This window comes from Cnephaeus nilssonii (assembly GCF_951640355.1).
Source record: "Cnephaeus nilssonii genome assembly, chromosome: 4".
Lineage (NCBI taxonomy): Eukaryota > Metazoa > Chordata > Mammalia > Chiroptera > Vespertilionidae > Cnephaeus > Cnephaeus nilssonii.
This window is the reverse complement of record NC_137075.1, coordinates 1,571,792-1,587,906: the sequence shown is the minus strand read 5'-3', so window position 1 is coordinate 1,587,906 and position 16,115 is coordinate 1,571,792. Positions and strand designations below refer to the sequence as shown.

General features: G+C 41.3%; 1 protein-coding gene and 1 pseudogene across 13 annotated transcripts in view; one reads left to right on the top strand and one right to left on the bottom strand.

The window, feature by feature from the left end:
- NEO1 (neogenin 1) overlaps window positions 1-16,115 on the bottom strand; it is a 377,465-nt gene that overhangs the window by 343,360 nt on the left and 17,990 nt on the right. The window lies entirely within an intron of this gene.
- On the top strand, window positions 9,224-15,968 carry LOC307098558 (mitochondrial glutathione transporter SLC25A39-like; annotated as a pseudogene). Its single transcript has 2 exons — window positions 9,224-9,235; window positions 13,282-15,968. The product of its transcript is annotated as a mitochondrial glutathione transporter SLC25A39-like (transcript).

Below are 16,115 nucleotides of genomic sequence, written 5' to 3'. Positions count from 1 at the left end.
GGCCCAGAGGCCCTGAGTGGCTGGGGCGGTGCAGAATGCCTGCGTCATCACGGCAACGACGCAAGTGTCCCGCCCCGCCCCTGGCCGCTCGGTGCCTGTGTATGCAAATTAACTCGCCATTTTTGTTGGGTTAATTTGCACACCCACTCCTGATTGGCTGGTGGGCATCACGAAGGTATGGTCAATTTGCATCTTTCTCTTTTATTAGTGTAGATATCTACCTACTCCGTAAACTCTGTCTACCTCTATCACCCTAACCCAAGTTGTCATTGTAGACTGCCTGGACTACTATAATAGCCTAACTGTGCGACAACACCATCGCTCAGCCACCTGCATACACACTCTTTTTTTTTTTTCTTGCATGTATTATAATGGTAAGATAATTGCCTTTTACTGAGGTTTCCAACTCTTTAAAGTTAGGAAAAGGACAAATCACTTGTATATATTCCTTCCCTATCTTATTCCCACCAGAGTGTGAACTTTGCCAGGACAGGATTTAAATTTTAATCACCCTCATGGGCCCAACATAGGGCTTCTCATGTACTCAATAAAGGTTTACTGAAGGAATTAGTCTGAAATTCACTGTTTTGAATAAAGAATTTTTTTAAGTTTATAAAAGACTTTGGGTTAACTTACTATTTATATCCCTGTTTCCAAAAGTTGAAGCAGTTTAAAGCAAAACTAAAACTTTTAAAAATGTATTATGAGTCTTACATTAATGGAATACAGTCCAAATCCTAATCATATTTCATAGTTGAAAAACCATTAAAAGCCATTAGATATAATGTGATTTTTTTCCATGGAAAAACAATTAAAAGAATTTCAGAGAAATGGTGATTCTTTTCAATATTCCAAATGTTCGTAGCTATATAAAGTCATTCCTTACACACAAGTGAATAAATAGCAACTACCCAACCATATGCCTTGGAGAGGAAGTTCATTCTAAAACACTATTCCTTTTAAATAAGCAATATTCTGGTGGTTTTTTAGTCAGCATGTAGAAAGTATTTCTCAAGTCTTTTGATTGAGAAACCTCTCAGATGTTTCTTAAAATGAAGATTCCCAGGGCCCTGAACCACCAATTTTTATTTCAGTTGATATATAATGATGCCTTGAAAGTAATGACTACACTTTACCAATTACTTAAGCATGTTGCCATTGGCTAAAGCAACCAGCCCCTGTGAGGATCTCCAACTAATCTTAAAACACCTTGCTCATGTTTTCGTGTCCAAAGGTTGCTTATCAGTCACGAGATAATTCATGTCTGCACTTACATTAATTTAACTAATGCCCACCCAATACTCCACCCCAATAACCACTGAAACAATCAACTAACGGAATAAAAAAATACTAGTAAACACCTGGGGGAAAATGTGTAGCCCACTGAAAATCACAAAAGAGTGCTAGCAGTCTGTGGGCTTAGGGAGCCTCCAAAAAAAGAAGGCTGCAAAGCATCTAGCTGCAGCATGAATGCTTCAAATAATGTGCTAAGTAAAGTGTAGAGACAAGGGGCAGAAAAAGAAGAGGCTGCTACTCTAACTCCAAAACTAATTGCCAGCATTTGAATTGTAAATTTTTTTAAAAAATATATTACAGAGAGGAAGGGAGAGGGAGAGAGAGATAGAGATAGAAACATCAATGATGAGAGAGAATCACTGATGGGCTACCTCCTGCACACGCCCCACTGGGGATCAAGCCTGCAACCTGGGTATGTGCCCTGACTGGGAATTGAACCATGACTTCCTGCTTCATAGGTCAACACTCGACCACTGAGCCATGCCGGTCGGGCTGAACTGTAAATCTTAAAATTTTAGCACTTAAACATTTTGGCAGCAAAACTCTGCTTCATAACAGTATGGCTATACCTTACCCCTTCTCACCACAAACTCCCAAACCAATGATCCAGCAAAGTAAAACTACTGCAAATCTAAAACTTTCTCTCCTTTCATCTAGACCTAAAACATTAGAATAGGAACCCACATAAGTTCAAAAGAGCCTATCTCAACCAACAATACTGAGCACATAGATACCATCCCATCATCACAATTACCTCCTCAATAAATACTTAAAATACCCAGAAGCTAAAGGAGTGATTTTAGTAGTTTCTTTCCCCCAGAAAATTTACTTAAGAGAGAACAACTTTAAAATATCATTAGAGTTCCCAACTGCAGAAATCTCAACTGTAGAAATCCTGACAAAACTTGAGAGTACACCATGTATACTAATAGAGAACAATATGAAATCAGGAAGACTGCTAAGACTGCTTCCAGCCATAAAACAACTGAGTAATTTTTCAAAGAAATACAACAGGGGCAATAAATTGCAGACTGCACATGATAAAAAGCCAGACAAGCTTGAAACTTTCTCATAGAACACAAGTAAGAGAAGGATGAAAGGGGCTTGTGAGAGAGATTTCAGCTTCCAGGATGATAAGAGTGGGTAGTTCAGAGCACTCTTCCACTGAGAACTAAAGAAAGCAGACAAAGTATAAAATATTTGTGTGGGGGCAATCAAGACAATGAGGAATTAAGGGACCAAGATCCAGAAAATGAGAAAATCCAAAGAGTCAAATCTGGTATTGGAACTGCTTTTTGCCTAGAGGTATCTGCAAATTCTAAAAGTCACTACTGCTGAAGAGACTAAGAAAATGAGCATAGCTTCTGATAGATTCAAGGCCCAAAAATTAGAGTGAAGGCATACGAAAAAGTAGGGCAAACCCCGTAAGCCTTGAATTAGGACCTGAATGGGCTACATATAAGAAGTAAAGGTAAGTCCAAAACATTTCAGTTCCTAGGATCTTAAGCCCAATTTTAAATCATCTCAATCCCTGAATGTATTAAAGCAATCTGAGATTGTTAGTGCCTCTAGAATAACCACATGAAGAAGAGAAACAAAGATAAATCTTTTCTGGGAGAAGGTAGTATCATTTCAGATTATCTCCATAATTTTTCATACACAATACCTGGCATTCAATCAAAAATAAATATGCACATAAAAAGACAACCTCCAAATCAGGAGAAATAGGCATAAAAACAAACCCTCAGGGAAATACATATTATAGGATGGGTTGAAAGAATAAAGACACAAAATGGAGAATTTCAGTAGAGGCCTAGAAACTATAAAAGAAAGCAGAATAAAAATTCTATAACTTAAAACTACAATAAATGAAATTAAGAAATCAGTAAATGGAGTGCTACCTCTGTTTAGAATGTAGAAAATCACAAGAGACTTGCTCTTACCCTAACAACCAAAACAGGACAGATAAGCTATAAACACCATAGTTTTTCTGAACCCATCAGAGTGATGAGGACCAAAGAAACCTAAGTGAACTAAACTCCAAAGAGATATTGTCCAAACCCTGGCTTGTGCTGCCCAGCGGTTACAGTATCATCACATGTACCAAAGGGCCATGGGCTCAATTCCCAGTCAGGGTACATACCCAGGTTGCAGGCTCGATACCTGGTCAGGCGCATATAGGAAGCAATCAATCAATGTTTCTCTTTCTCTCTCTCCCGTTCTCTCTCTCTAGAATCAATGAAAAAATAGTCCTCAGGCGAGGATTAAAAAAAAACACACAGAGATAATGGCCAAGAACTTTCCAAATTTGATTAAAGTAATCATCCAACAGAAACAAGAAGCTCAAGAAGCAGGATAAGTAAAAGGAAAACCACAACTAGGCACATCACAGCTAGATTTCTGAAAGAGAAAGAACAAATCTGAAAAGTGGACAATAGGGAAAGGAGGGAGAGAAGTACATTTCCCACAAAAAATGGAAAAGAACATTTACAGCTGACTTCTCATCAGAAATGATGGCATTCAGCAGACAATGAAATACTTAAAAGGGCTGAAACAAAAAAAACTGTCTATCTAGAATTCTATACTCAGCCAAAAATTTATCTAAATTAAAGGTAAAATAAAGATGTCTTCAGCCCCAGCCAGTATTGCTCAGTGGATAGAGCATCAGCCCCCAGACTGAAGGGTCCCAGGTTCAATACCAGTCAAGGGAACATACTTTGGTTGCAGGCTCAATCCCCAGCTCTGGTCAAGGCATGTGCGGGAGGCAACCAAGCAATGTATCCCTCTCACATCGAAGTTTGTCTCTGTCTCTCCCCCTCCCTCCACTCTTTCTAAAATAATCAATGAAAAAATATCCTTGGTTAAGGATTAACAACAACAAAAAAGATGTTTTCAGACAGACAAAAGCTGAGTGAATTCATCTCCAGCAGATCCAACTAAATTCTAAAGGATATTCTCCAGGCAGAAGAAAATGAGCTCAAACAGAGACTCAGAGATGCAGATGGAAATGAAGAGCAACTAAGAGAGAAAATCAAAATGAATAATGACTTATTAAATAATGCCTTATGGATCTCAAATATAAAGAGAACTAAAATATATAGCTATCACAAAATTTGAAAGGGAAGAACAAATGGATAGTTCAAGAATATATAGCTGAATAACTGAAAATAATCAAAAGAAAGGAGAATACAGAACAAAGTAGAAGTAAATAATAAAATGGAGAATTTAAAGCCATATATATACACACACACACATATATATATACTATTACATTAAATGTAAATAGACTAAGTTCTCTAAGAAAAAATTTTTTTTCAAACTAAATTAAAAGAAAACCTAACAATATGCTACATACTGAAAATGCTTAAATACTAATCAAAAGACAGCTGATTAGCTGATTCAGCTACATTAATATCAGAAAAAGTAGACCTTAAGGTGAATAACATTACTAGCGATAACAATGAGTCCTTTTACCAGTAAATCTGTATGGATACAATAAACAGTCCCAAAACTGATAATGCAAACATTGACATGCACACAAAAAAAAAGGAGAAATCAAGTGTCATGAAATAAAAAGAAACCAAATACAGTAGGTCCTCAGGTTACATCGAAGATCGGTTCCTACAGTGTGACATAACGCGATTTCCGCCATTAGTTGGAACCCACCTACATAAGCACCTACGTCACTCACATGGAGCACATACACAGCAGTAACGAAGTGAAACAGTAAAAAAATTTTAAAAGAAAGATAATTCCTGACCTTTACTTGTGGTAAATAATAAAAAACATAAAGCACATATGTACATACATCGAAATGATGGAACTTTTTTTTATATATAAATAAATAGGAGATGGTGACGTAACTACAAAACAACGTATGTCAAGTCCAACGTAACCCGAGGACTGCCTGTATATCTATTTCTGGAATTCCAGAAAGAGATAATCAGAGTATCCTATAGAATAAAACGCTAATATGCAAATCGACTGAACAGCAGAACAACTGGTTGCTATGACACACCCTTACCACCAGGGGGCAGACACTCAAAACAGAAGCTGCCCCCTGGTGGTCAGTGCGCTCCCACAGGGGGAGCACTGCTCAGCCAGAAGCCGGGCTCAAGGCTGGCGAGCACAGTGGCAGAAGCACTGAGGACCCCATGGGGGATGTCCAACTGACAGCAGGGAGTGGGCCTAAGCTGGTAGTCAGAAATCCCCCAAAGGGTCCCGGAATGCAAGAGAGTGCAGGCTGAGCTGAGGGACACCCTGCCCCAGTGCACAAATGTCATGCACTGGGCCTCTAGTATGTAATAAAGTAACAACAGAAGAAAATTTTCCTACCCTAAAATAGATTTGTGCATTCAGAACAAAAAGAGTTACTAATAAAAGAAGTCACATCATACATACATTTTAAGTTAAAAGAACTCAACCATATATGAGAGAGAGTATAAACTAATATAAAGAGAACAAACCATTCTACCAGCCATTCAGAATGCACATGCAATATGAGAAACAAACTTTTTGTTCTCCCAGTTGAGCCCAGCTCCATTGTGCCTCTCTTACTATGAGAATCTCATCACAGTGCAATTCTACAGTTTTTAAAAATGTTTTTGAACAATATAAATTCAAGTCTTCCTCTTCACTGGCAGTTAAGAAAATAATTTATTTCAACACTAACAAGGAAAACTATCTATGCCCAACTTACTGAGAGATGAAATATCAGCTTCCAATGTAAGGCTTTACTACAGTATGTTAAAGGGGAATAAGATAGTATATGCAGTTTTCAAATTACTTGCTGAATTTAAATCTAATGCCTAATAATTATGTAACTCTACTGTACAAGGTTTTTTTAAAAAAAAAGCATTTACTCATATTCTAGTGAAATTTCTAAATCTCAAAGTCTACACATAAAATCCAAAGTCCAGCTTGAGTGGCTCAGTGGTTGAGTGTCGACCTATGAACCAGGAGGTCACAGTTCCATCCTTGGTCAGAGCACATGCCTGGGTTATGGGGACACCAGTGGGGGGTGTGCAGGAGGCAGCCGATCAATGATTCTCTCTCCTCATTGATGTTTCTATCTCTCACTCCCTCTCCCTTCCTCTCTGAAATCAATAAAAATACATATATTTACATTTTTTTCTAAAAACATATAGGTTAAAAAACAAAACAAAAGATGAGAGTACAAACATAAAGATTAAAAAACAAAAAAGAAGAGGGTACCTAGTAGACATTATGTACAACGTTAAATAAGGAGTCAGGGAGAACTGCCCAGTGAGTTCTGAAAGAAAAATATTCTGACACGGAAATTTTGTATCAAGGTCACACTATTATGTACATTCAGAGGCAACTTTTAAAACTTAAATGTGAGCAAAGTGAAAGTACCAAGTTAGTACCACAATATTATGGGATATTTCTTACCCACGAGTTTTAATGACTAACAAATAAAACTGATTCTGAAACTGCAGAATTTCTAATTAACTCTGGCTACTCTGAAGAAGGAAGTTCACTCTTACACAAAGCTTCCACAAATTCTTTTTTTTTAAAGGATCCTATATAATAAACCGCTAATATGCAAATCGACGGAACAACCGGTCGCTATGACGCACACTGCCCACCAGGGGGAAGACGCTCAATGCAGGAGCTACGCCCCTGGTGGGCAGTGCGCTCCCACGGGGGAACGCTGCTCAGCCAGAAGCCGGGCTCACGGCTGGCAAGCACAGAGGCAGTGGCAGGAGACTCTCCCGCCTCTGCAGCAGGCGGACCGCACCCCGAAGGGTCCCGGACCATGAGAGGGCACAGGCCAGGCTGAGGGGACCCCCTCTACCCCCACTGTACTGGGCCTCCAGTTTTTTCATAAAGTAGCAAAAATTAACTCCTTAGAATTTCCCAATACATATTATCCTGAAACGGATTTCTTTGACTTTCAATAAACTCCAGAAAAATCAATGTTTCATTTTTTTTTTTTAAGTGCCCACAGTCCAGCTGGTGTGGGTCAGTGTTTGAGTGTTATGTTAACCCATAACCAGGAGATCACAGTTCAATTCCCGATCAGGGCACACGACCAGCCTGTGGGCTCAATCCCCAGTAGGGGGCATGCAGAAAGCAGCCTATTGATGATTCTCTCTCATTACTGATATTTCTACCTATCTCTCCCTCTCTCTCTCTCTGAAATCAATAAAAAGACTTTTTTAAAGTGCCCACAACACCTAACAGATAATAAAGACTTAAAAAGAAAATATGTAATGATATGGTCTCAGGCATTAAAAATTGGAACTAGCACTATCTGCACCTTCTTTTACTAGCCTTATAATCTTTAAAAGATCTGGCCTATGATTTCATCACTGAATAATCACCTCTCCATTACAAATGATAAGCTTCAGAATAAAAAAAAAAAATGAGCCATGCTCTTCACTTTATACTCCTTGGAAAACAACAACAACAAAACAAAAAATAACACCTGTCCATCTAAAAAGCCTACTTGTGAGGATCCAAGAGAGCAGTGGGACAGGTGGACGTTACACTCACCTTCTCCCAGAATCAACTGGAGTTACAACTAAAATATAGAGCAATCAACCTGAATAACCACCTGAAGACTAGCTGAAGAAAAATCGTATAACCAAGGATTTCAGAAGAAGCCACATCAAGACTGGTAGAGAGGGCGGAGATGTGAAAGGGTTGGTCCTCTTCCATGAGCAACAGCTCAGATTCCAGAGGGATATCTCAGCTGAAAAGATCCCCCCTGAAAATTGTGGGGTCGAAACACAATGCCAGGCTAATCAGCCCAGAGCACCAGAGCAGGGAAGATGTGCCCACATAACACTTGTCTGCTGGGAGAGAAGGAAGTCTGCTAAAGACACAGAATGCCCTCCTAAAGGGCCAATGCACAAAATCTTGTTTGCAGGTACTCAGCCTGGGCTATAGCGGAGGGAGGGCCGAGCAGACTAGAATCATGAGGAGAGACTAGGGTATATAGCTCTAGGGAGAAAGCTGAAGGGACAGCCTCCAGGCACCCTGTGCTAAGTGTGAGAAATCCTCACCTGTCCTAATTATAATAATGAGCTCGGAGACATAAGTATGGCAAAAATTAGACCTATAATACGTTCTCGAGAGTGGGTGTTAATCTGGTTGTACAGGCACACATGGAGTAGTAACCACAGCCTATTTATCCTCAAGGTGCAAGAGAACTTCCTCCAATTCCTCACTGGCTGAATACTATGGGGTTAAAAGGTTCCTCATACATCACCTAGGTCTTATTGTCTCCCATTGGACCATTTAAAAAAATTGTGCTAAAGCCTTTTCTAGTTGTCCCCACCTCCCCCTGTCTAGTTGAGGCAGGCACCTCAGGGGTTTCCACCGTAATGCTGGCTCATGTACACAGTTCTTGGTTCTTATATCCTCTTCCCTCCTCCCTACATTCTGTTTGCCCTGGGAAATTCAGTAACTGTTTCAATTAAAAGTTGACTATGCTGGAGATGGATCACAGAGGCCTATTCCTACATGAGTCACTATCGCACACTACAGATGCCATTTTACTTGGGTGGAACACCCCTCCATACGGCATCAGCCTGAGGGAATGGAATAGCCACACACTCCGGACTCCCTGTTCACCCACCATGGGAAACGTGTGCCCTATTGAGTAGGCTGCATAAGGCCGGGTTGTCAGTAACTGAGTTGTGCGGCTCTGGGGCAGGGCCATTCCCCCTACTTTCCAGTGAACCTCATGGGAGATCTACTAGCTCTCCACTCCCCAGATTCCTAGAGGGCCCCACCTTCCCAATTCCTTGTGGCTCTGGCCTGCCAAGGTCTGGGCAGAATACAGAACACCAAAAAGCAAAAAGGATCCAAGAAAATGAAGATAGTTTGGGGCAACATGAAGCATAACAAATTTGCATCATCTATACATATAAAGAGCCAGGGTCCATAACGTCCAAAAATGACCAAACGGGTGACCTAACAACGGAAGTCAGTCCTGCAGTCAGTGCAGGGTGGTCACGGCGACCCAGCACTGACTGCCACGTTGCCGGCACCATGGTGACCCAGCACTGACAGCCGAGGGGGCTGCGGATCAGGCCTGGAGAGAGGCCAGGAAAAAGAAGCAGGGTCTGATCCACAGCATCCATGGCAGCTCTTGATCACCCCTTGCCTCTCTTTCTCTCCGGGCCTCACCAGCAGCCCCACCTCTCTGATCAGGCCCAGAAATAGGCCCGGAGATGCTGACTGGCATAGAAACCGACCAATCAGAACCAAATCTGGGTGAACTGCAAGGAGCCAATGGTTGCCTAGGAGGTGGAGGTTTGACGGTGACTGGCATAGAAACCGACCAATCAGAACCTAATCTGGGTGAACTGTGAAGGCAGAACCTAAGGTGGGGGCTGAGGAGGGGTTTTAAGGGCAACAGCTGTTTGGTGTAAGGTGTAAGAAGGAAGTTCAATTTTTTAATGACTAGTTTGGCAGCATAGTGCATATGGCTGGCTATCAGTCCAGGTATAGGGACTATGTATTTTTGTCTGCCAAGAGCATCTCCTCCTGATGAAAAAGGTCCTCCCCTATTTTAGCAATCCTATCCTATATAATCTACCTATACTAATAAAAGGGTAATATGCTCATTAGACTGGGTCGACTGGCCATCTTCCGGACATCCGACTTCCTTCCGGACAAAGCCATGATGGTAGGGGGCAGAGGCAGTTAGGGGCAATCAGGCCAGCAGGGGAGGGCAGTTGGGGGTGAGATCAGACCGGCGGGGGGTTAGGGACAATCAGTCCGGCAGGGGAGGGCAGTTGGGGGCAAGATCAGGCCGGCAGGAGAGGGTAGTTAGGGGCAATCAGGCCGGCAGAGGGGAGCAGTTAGGAGCAAGATCAGGCCAGCAGTCGGACATCCCCCAAGGGGTCCCCGATTGGAGAGGGTACAAGCTGGGCTGAGGGACCCCTCCCCCCATGCACGAATTTCGTGCACCTGGCCACTAGCAGGGGTATAAGAAGGAGAGACAGAAAAAGGAGAGCAGAGCAAGGGATCAAGATCTATTTAATAAAATAATAAATGAAAGCTTCCCTAAATTGGTGAAGGAAAGAGACACACAATTCAAGGAAGCATGAAGAGTCCCAAAGAAGATGAATCCAAAGAGGCCCACACCAAGATACATCATAATTAAGATGACAAAAGTTAAAGACAAATACAGAATCTTAAAAGACAGCAAAAGAAAAGTGCTTAATTACCTACAAGGCAACTCGCAAAAGACTGACAGCTGACTTCTCAATCTCAGGAGAACATTTCACCAGAAAGGATTGGTGTGAAATATTCAAAGTGATAAAAATCAAGAACCTACAACCAAGACTACTTTACCCAGCAAGGCTATTTCCAGGATATCATTTAAAACCAAAGGACAACCCTGGCCAGTGTGTCTCAGTTAGTTGGAGCGTCATCCAGTGCACCAAAGGGTCATAAGTTTAATTCCCAGTCAGGACACATGCAGGAAGCACGCAATCGATGTTTCTCTTTCTCTTTCTTCCCCCTCCCCCTCCATCACTCTCTACATGCCTCCTTTCCTTTCCCTTCCTTTCTCTCTAAAATCAATAAAAACATACCCTCAGGAGAGAATTAAAAAGAAAGAATAAAATTGAAGGACAAATAGATTCCCAGACAAGAAAAGCTAAATAAGTATAACAAGAAATGTAAAAGGGATGAGGAGTAACAAGAGGAAGAGAGGGAGGACCCAAGGAAGAATGAGGGGGAGCACAAGGAATTAGGGGAGGAAGAGAAGGAAAAGGAGGAAATAGAGGAGAGGAGGGAAAGGAAGAGTAGGACTGGGAAGAAGAAAAGAAGGAGGAGGCACAGGAGGAAGAAGAGAAAAAACAGAGAAACATAGCTAAAAGAATAAAATGACAATAAGTACCTATCAATAATCACTTTAAATGTAAATGGCTTAAATGCTACAATCAAAAGATATAGGGTAGCTGAATGGATAAGTAAACAAGATCCATATGCTGTCTATAAGAGGTCCACCCCAGAACAAAAGATACAGACAGACTAAAAGTTAAGAGATGGAAAAAGGTATTTCATGAAAATGAAAATTTTAAAAAACTGGAGTAGCAATACTTATATCTGACAATATAGATTTTAGTGCACTACATGGTGATAAAGGGAACAATCCAATAAAAAGATACAAACTTTATAAACATTTATGCATCCAACATAGGAGCACCTAAGTATGTAAAGCAAATCTTGATGGACACAAAAGAAGAGATTGACAGTAATGCAGTCACAGTAGGGGATTTTAACACCACATTGACATCAATAGATACATCTTCCAGACAGAAAATCAACAAGGAAACAATGGCCTTAATGACACACTGGATCAGATGGATTTAATTGGTATCTTCAGAGCATTTTACCCCAAAACAGCAGAATATAAATTCTTTTCAAGTATACATGGAACATTTTCTAGGATAGACTACATGTTAGGACACAAAATAAGTCTCAATGAATTTAAGAAGACTGAAATCATATGAAGCATCTTCTCTAACCACAATATGAAACTAGAAATCAACTATAAGAAAAAAAACTGAAAACACACAAACACGTGGAGGCTAAAAAACATATTACTAAACAATGAATGGGTTAACAATGACATCAAGGAAAAAATCAAAAGATACCTTCAAACAAATGAAAATGAGAACACAACAACCCAAAATCTATGGGACATAGCAAAAGCAGTCCTAAGAGGGAAATTCATAGCATTACTGGCCTATCTCAAGAACCAAGAAAATGTCAAATAAACAATCTAACTTTATACTTAAAGGAAATTGAAAAAGAACAACAAACAAAGATCAAAGTGAGAAGAAAGAAAATAACAATCAGAGCAGAAATAAAGTCTAAAAAAAAAAGAAACATTACAAAAGATCACTGATACCAAGAGCTGGTTCTCTGAAAAGATTAAAAAAGACTGACAAACCTTTAAGCAGATTCATCAAGAAAAAAAGAGGGCCCAAATAAGTAAAATGGGAAATGAAAGAGAAGTAACAAATGACACCAAAGAAATACAAAGGATTGTAAGAAAATATTACGAACAACTACATTAATGTGAACAAATTGGACAATTCCTAGAAACACCCCTGATTGGCATGGGTCAGTGGTTAGAGTGTCGTACAGCCCAATGAAGTGTCAGGGGTTCAATTCCTGGTCAAGGACACATACCTGGGTTGCAGATTCCATCCCCGGCCCCAATCAGGACATGTGGGAGAAGCAATTGATGAATGTTTCTCTCTCACATTGATGTTTCTCCTCTCTCTCTCTCTCTCTCTCTCTCTCTCTCTCTCTCTCTCTCTCCCCTCTCCTCCCCCTCCCCCTCCCCCTTCTTCCTCCCTCCCTCCTCTCTCTTTCTTTCCTTCCCTTCCAACTCACTCTAAAAATATTAATGGAAAAAATATCCTCAGGCAAGGGAGGATTAACAACAACAACAAAAAAAAATTCCTAGAAACATACAATCTTAAAAAACTGAATCAGGAAGAATCAGGAAATCTAAATAGACAGATTAGAAATAAATTAAAGCAGTAATCAAAAAATTCCCAACAAACAAAAGTCCTGGACCACATGGTTTCACAGGTGAATTTTACCAAACATTCAAAGAAGAATGAACATCTAACCTTCTCAAACTATTCCAAAATATTCAAGAGGAGGAAAGACTACCAAGCTCATTTTACAAGCCCAGCATTATCATAACTTCAAAACAAGATAAAGATATTACAAAGAAAGAAAATTAAAGGCCAATATCCCTGATGAACATAGATGCTAAAATCCACAACAAAGGATTACCAAACCAAATCCAGCAATACCTTAAAAAGACCACACACCTTTCCTTGTCGGCCTTGGAGCAAGACGAATGCGTGGGGACTCCACACTCAGACCCACCACAGACCTGCCCGACCCTGGGCACCGTGCCATGCTGCATGAGGGCCATCCTAAAGACAGAATTGAAGCTATAAGATGGCTGATTAGGACCCTGGGGGCATCAGCCCCCTCCAACAAATGGTGGCCTCAAGTGCTGGGGCTGTGGTCACCTCCCTCTTCATGACTCCCCTGGACATGGTGAAGGCCCGCCTGCAGTCTCAATGCCCCTCAATGACCAGCGATCTGATGCCTCCCTCCAGACTCTGGAGCCTCTCTTACACCAAATTGCCCTCCTCTCTCTGACCCACAGGGAAGTGTATCCTGCACTGCAAAGGTGTCCTGGAACCCCTGTACCTGTGCCCAAATGGTGCCCGCTGTGTGATCTGGTTTCAGGACCCCACTCACTTCACTGGCACTATGGATGTCTTTGTGAAGATTGTGAGACATGAGGACACCAGGACCGTGTGGAGTAGCCTCCCAGCCACCATGGGGATGACTGTGCCAGCAACTGCCATCTACTTCATGGCTTATGACCAACTCAAGGGCTTCCTGTGTGGTCAAGCCCTGAACTCTGACTTCTATGCACACATGGTGGCTGGTGTACTGGCCCGCTTGGACACCATGACTGTGTTAAGCCCCTTAGACAGTTGCAGGCTCAGCATGTGTCATACCAGGAGTTGGGTGCCTGTGTCCAAACCTCCGTAGCTCAGGGCGGCTGGCACTCACTGTGGCTGGGCTGGAGAACCACTGCTCTTCAGAATATGCCCTTTTCAGCCCTGTACTGGTTCAACTATGAGCTGGTGAAGAGCTAGCTGAGTAGGCTCAAGGCAAAGGACCAGATGTCAGGGCATCAGCTTTCTGGCTGGTGGCACCTCAGGGACAGTGGCTGTCATCCTGACTCTACCCTTCAATGTGGTGAAAAATCAACCCCAGGTTGCGCTTAGAGCAACTGAGGCTGTGAGAGTGTCACTCCTACACACCGACTCCACCTGGCTGCTGTTGTGGAGGATCCAGGCTGTCCAGCACCAGTGGACTCTTCACAGGCTTCCTCCCAAAGATCATCAAGGCCGCATCTTCCTGTGCCATCATGGTAAGCACATATGAGTTGGGCAAAAAGCTTCTTTCAGAGGCTCAACCTGGAACAGCCTCTGAGCCAGTGAGAGGAGCAAGGGAATGAGGGCCCCATTTCTTTCATGGTTGGTGTGGGGCAGGAGGAGACTGAGGCAAGTGCCTAGTCCTCAGGGGCGGAGGCCTCATTTTTCTTCCCAATCAGCACAGCACCAGGGGTACCAGCCCACTGAGGGCCCCCAGCTTTCTTCCTGCTGGTCCTGATCCCAAGCCCCAAGGATCATCACTTTTTCACCCAACACCCCAAGTTGAAGATCAAATCTGTTAACTCTCTCCTCCCCCTGCCCTCTCACCCATTTTCCTGTGTTTGTTGTAGCTGGGCCTGCCCCTAAGGACTACAGAACCCTGGCCTGGCCAGTCTGAACCCACTGCTGTTAATTCACTGAGTGTAAAGATGACGAATTTAGAAAACAAAAAAGGGGGGGTGGGGATCATACACTATGATCAAGTGGGATTTATTCCAGAAATGCCAGGTTACTACAACATCCACAAAACAATAAATGAGATACACCACATAAATAAAATTAAAGATATAAACCACATGGTCACATCAATAGATGCAGAAAAAGCATCAGACAAAATCCAACACCCATTTATGATAAAAATTGTCAGCACGATGGGAATAGAGAAAATATACCTCAACATAATAAAGGCCATATATGACAAGCCCACAGCCAACATCATACTCAATGAGCAAAAACTATAAGCATTTCTCTTAAGATTGGGGACAAGACAGGGATGTTCACTTTCACCACTCTTATTCAACATAGTACTGGAAGTCCTAGCCATAGCAATCAGACAAAAAGAAGAAAAAATAAAAGGATCCACATTGAAAGGGAAGAAATCTGTCATTATTTGCAGATGACATGAGAAACCTAAAGATTCCACCAAAAAACTACTAGACCTGTTAAGTGAATTCCGTAAGATAGCAGGATACAAAATAAGTATCCAGAAATCAGTTGCATGTTTATAGACCAATAAAGAACAATCAGTAAGAAAACAATCTTATTCAAAATTGCTTTGAAGAAATAACTAGAAATTAATTTAACCAAGGATATAAAAGACCTGTACTCGAAAACTTATAAGGCATAGAAAAAAGTGAAGAAAATACAAATAAATGGGAGAATATACCATGTTCATGGATAGTAATAATTAACAGTATTAAAATGTCCATTCTACCCAAAGCAATCTATAGGTTCAATGCAATTCCTATAAAGATACGAATGGCATATTTCAAAAACTAGAACAAATAATACAACAATTTATATGGAACCACAAAAGACCTCCAATAGCCACAGCAATCTTGAGAAAGAAGAACAAAGTTGGAGGAATCATATTACCTGATATCAAACTATACTACAAAGCCGTAGTAAGAAAGCCCACTCTATGTAGAGGAGAACATATTTGCAAATGTTATCACTGATAAAGGTTTAATCCCCAACATCTACAGGCAGCTTATGCAACTTAATAAAAGGAAGATAAATAATCCAATAAAAAAATGGGCAACGGGCCTAAATAGAATCTTTTTGAAAGAAGACAGAAGGAAGGCCAAGAGATATAGGAAAACATGCTCAAAGTCACTAATTATCCGAGAGATACAAATCAAAACGACAATGTGGTGCCATCTCACACCTGTCAGAATGGCTATCATCAACGAATCAACAAACGACAAGTGCTGGCGAGGATGCGGAGAAAAAGGAACCCTCGTACACTGCTGGTGGGAATGCAGACTGGTGCAGCCACTGTGGAGAACAGTATGGAGTTTACTCAAAAAACTGAAAATGGAACTCCCATTTGACCCAGTAATCCCACTC